The sequence below is a fragment of the Montipora capricornis genome, chromosome 11 (genome assembly GCF_036669925.1).
Source record: "Montipora capricornis isolate CH-2021 chromosome 11, ASM3666992v2, whole genome shotgun sequence".
NCBI classification, from domain to species: Eukaryota; Metazoa; Cnidaria; class Anthozoa; order Scleractinia; family Acroporidae; genus Montipora; species Montipora capricornis.
The window spans coordinates 26,863,673-26,868,084 of record NC_090893.1 but is presented as its reverse complement, the minus strand read 5'-3'; the positions used below and the strand labels follow the sequence as shown (position 1 = coordinate 26,868,084).

Here is a 4,412-nt window from a genome sequence, read left to right as displayed (position 1 = left end):
TAATTTTGACGCTCATCTCCGCCAGTGGGTATATGTTTTTTATCATAATATCTCCAGTTGTGTTGTGAACAATGATCACGCGCAGAATCTTTCTTACTTGCAAGAGGTGTTCGACAGGTGTACCCACTATCAGGCATGTTGCTTGTTATAGCTATTAGGGACTTTAAGATACGGGGACGCTGTGGTTTCTGGAACGTCATAACCGAGGAAAGCCTGGGCTGAGAGCGGCGTTGTAAGCGCGGGAATAATGAAGTTAAGAGCTGCAACGCGACGAAGAACAACACAACTTGAGACACAGCAAGTTTCGTCCAAACTAAACGCCATGAGCTCGTTTAAAGCAGTTCAAGAAATGCTGCTTTTCTGTTTGGAAGAGGAAATTATCGATAATGAAGAATTTGCGGTACTCTACGAGGAATATACGCCACAAAATCATCCATTTCTTCACTGTCAATATGATACATTTTCTTTGTTGAACAAGGATTCTGCGGAATGTAAAGCAGATTTTCGAGTGGAAAAGGCAGATGTTCCATTGCTCATTGATGCTTTAAGAATGCCTCCAGAATTTGTTTGCGGGAATGGCACAGTTTGCGATGCAACAGAGGGCCTGTGTATACTGCTGAAACGGTTTGCATATCCATGTCGTTATTCGGACATGATACCAATTTTTGGTAGATCAGTTCCAGAGTTAAGTATCATCAGTAATGAAATCACAGACTGGCTATATACCAACCATGGCCACAGAGTTACTCACTGAAATCATCGTATTTTGAGCCCGGCAATGCTCGATGTCCGCGCCACAGCAATTTACAGGAAAGGAGCCGCCCTTGAAAATTGCTTCGGGTTTATAGACGGAACAGTGTGCCCTATCAGCCGACCTATCATAAACCAGAGAACCGTGTATAATGGACACAAACGCGTTCATTGACTTAAATTCTAGTCTGGCACTTCCCAACGGTTTAATTCGTCATCCCTATGGTGCTTTGGGTGAGCAAAATTCATGTTACTACTATTTTTTGCAGTTCTCAAACGTTTCGTTTTTATTTTTCTACAATTTTGTTTTTATATTCAGAAGGAAGAATGCACGATGCTAGGATGTTGGCCGTGTCAAATCTCTACTATGAACTAGAGAATTTTGCCTTTTCCCCCACCGGAGCAGAAATGTGTCTTTATGGCGATCCCGTTTATCCGGTAAGAGTTCATCTCCAAGCACCATTTCGCATTGGAATTTTGACCAGAGATATGGAGATTTTTAATGATTCAATGAGTGCAGTCCGTGTTTCTGTGGAATGGTTATTTGCTGATATCATTAATTATTTCAAGTTCCTGGACTTAAAGATAGGACTAAGCCAGGATGAAAAGATGTACATTGTTTGCGCACTACTTAGAAATGCCCTAACCTGCCTTTATTCCAACTCTACAGCTGAATACTTTGGCCTTGTACCCCCCAAGTTGGATCACTATTTCAGTTAGGTTTCTAATAAGGACAAAGGTAGTGTCCCCTACTTATAGAAAGGGAGGCATCTGGGAAAATAGAGGCACTGTAAAAGTTTCATACCCTTGTGTGTGATGATAGGGTCCAAAATGGTTAGAATGTTCCGGGGCGGTTTGGAGCTGTGAGTAGGCGTGGGATTTGACTTTGAACAAAGTCGCAGGGTTGATTTACTGGACTTTTTACGAGGCTGGGAAGGAATTCAAGTCAAGCTAACAAGAAGATTCTGGCGAACGAACAGAGCTGTTTGCAAGACGTCTAAGCGGGGCTCCACATGCCTTGCTATTCCTGGGCACTACCCTCCTCTTGACATTACTATTTTCCACGATATCCCTAAGAATCCCGGTCCTACATTTCCTCAAGATTGGAACTTTTCTGCCATTCGTAACGAGCCGGGCTCCAATTTGCATATTACCAGTGAAGGACGCGCTCCAATGATCACATACTCCCGTTAGCAGTTGTTACATTTACGATCTTCAAGCAATGCTCCTGTGTGTACCATGATTCAGGATTTGAGGGACTGTAACATCTTAAGAAAGGAAAGACCTAGAGCTGGGAGGCTGGTTCGTTTTAGGAAATTCAATAGGCATAAACGGCGAAATCTTCTAACTCTAACATCATCAACAGAGAATCCCACTGCTCTTGTGAACAATACTGTTTGTAAGCGTCCTGAAACTGTCAGCTCTTTTAAGAGGTGTCAAGGCGGTGTTAACTGGAAAAAAGTAGCGTGTGTTAATAAAGGATCATCTTCTACGGGATTATTTCCGGTTCCTAAGAGCCTATTCCTTAACACCTGTAGTCTCGATAAGATCAAGAATAGAGTACGTGCATCTGTAGCTCTGGCGGCAGATTTTCGATCGTGGGATATCGATGTTGGCGTTAATTCAGAGACGCATCTTTGCAGACAGAATCTTTGCAGACAGAAACCTGACAGTATATATCGAAGAGATAGAGATTGGGCCGGAACTGATAAGCGAAAGAAAGGTGGAGTTGCAGTGTATGTGCGGGAAAACTTAAAGGTTTTGAATGTTAATCGCGAACGCTCCTTCGAGATGCTGAGTGTGGAATTACTACTTCCGTCAGGACATCATATGCTGATCACTGGATTGTACCATCCTCCAAGTTTTCAGTATGATGAAGGCGATCTTATTGATACCATCATCGATCGTTGTGATACATTCTTAGACATGCATCCAAATGGGGTAGTACTCTGTGGAGGTGATCTGAACCGATTAGATCTGGACTGTCTTTCCACTTCATCTGGCCTTGTGCCCATGGTGAATTTCGCCACTAGAGGGACTTCCATCTTGGATAACTGCCTCACAAACCACCCTGAGCTGTTCAACGACCCCTTACGCTTTCAAACGCTGATAAAGACTGACCACTGGGGCGTGATACTTCCTCCGGGGAACAAAATTAAACCAATCCGATCTAAATGCTGTTTTAGGGATTTTAGAGAGCATCACAAGATAAAAATTTACTTCAGAGTTAGAAGATTTTGTTTGGACACCTGTAATCAATGCTCCGGATGTTGAAATAGCAACTAGCATATTAAATAAGGAACTGCACAATCTTATGGATAAGTGTTTCCCTGTGAGGAGAGTTGTGATGTCTTCCCGTGACCCTCCGTGGATTACTCCACTAGTTAAATATTTGTTAAGGAAGAAGAAAAGAGCTGCTGATAAGGGCCACGTTCGCAAAGTGGAGGACTTGTCATCGAAGGTCTACAAGTTGATTGGTGAAAATCGAAAAAACTGGGGTAGGAATGGAGCACAGGGGAGTTTGCACTGGTGGAGTGGAGTGGATAAAATCACCTTAAGGAAAGAGAAACCTCAGCCATATTTAGAAAAGGAGTTTCTTGCTGGTCTCAATGATTATTTTGGGGATTTGTGCAATGATGAGAACTACGTTAAACCAGTGTCTCTCAGGGTAAACCCCGAGACACACCCACACCCAGAGTTCCCGGAATTTGATGTGATGGTGGCATTATCCAAGATTTAAAAAAACCGCTACTGGCCCTGATGGGTTGCCGTTTGGGTTTGGAGGGACAATTGTACAAGTCTCGCTCCTGTGATGACTGCTTTGTGGAACAAGTCTCTGTCCTCTTACACATGGCCGATAGCTTGGAAAGAAGCCAACATGAATCCCCTCCCAAAGGTAGACACTCCTGTTCAATATTCGGATTTTCGGGGAATTAACGTGACTCCAGTTATAGCACGCTGTTTTGAAAGAACTATATACCATCATTATAGTAAGAAAGTCTTTGAAGAAAATCTGACTGTCACACAATATGCGTATAGGGAGGGCTACAGCTGTACAGATGCCTTGATTCAAATACAGTATAATTACTTAAGGGCACTTTATGATAAGGATTGTAATTATGTTAGGCTTTTTGCAATGGATTTTTCGAAAGCCTTTGATAATGTAAAACACTCGTTAGTTGAGGAAAGACTAAAGGCTCTTCATCTCAATCCTTATCTGGTTAACTGGTACTTAAGCTTTCTAATGGATAGGAAACAAAGACTAATATTCAAGGGTGTTATCTACAAATGGCATAATGTGAACAAAGGAACAACCCAGGGTAGTGTCAGTGGGCCCTATCTTTTTAATTTGTTTATCAACGATTTGGCCATTAGGGATAATGACCTTACCAGCATAGTTAAATATGCTGACGACACCACCTTGCTAGTCAAAGTATGTAAAAATGAAATAGATCTTTCTCAAGAGGTTGTAAGTCAGTTTTTCAGTTGGACCCAAGATAATGCCATGGCATGTAATCCTAAAAAATGCAATGAACTAATACTTTGTAAGAAGGTTGCTCATGATATAGACTCTGTGAACAATATAACGCAAGTTTCTTGTTTAAAAGTGTTAGGGGTTACTTTACAAAGTAATCATAGATTTAACGAGCATATTAAGGTTA

General features: G+C 41.9%; 1 pseudogene; it reads left to right on the top strand.

Annotated features, from left to right (window-relative positions):
• The first annotated feature begins 247 nt into the window (after nt 1–247).
• Nucleotides 248–1,470, top strand: LOC138024658 (uncharacterized; annotated as a pseudogene).
• The last annotated feature ends 2,942 nt before the right edge of the window (nt 1,471–4,412 follow it).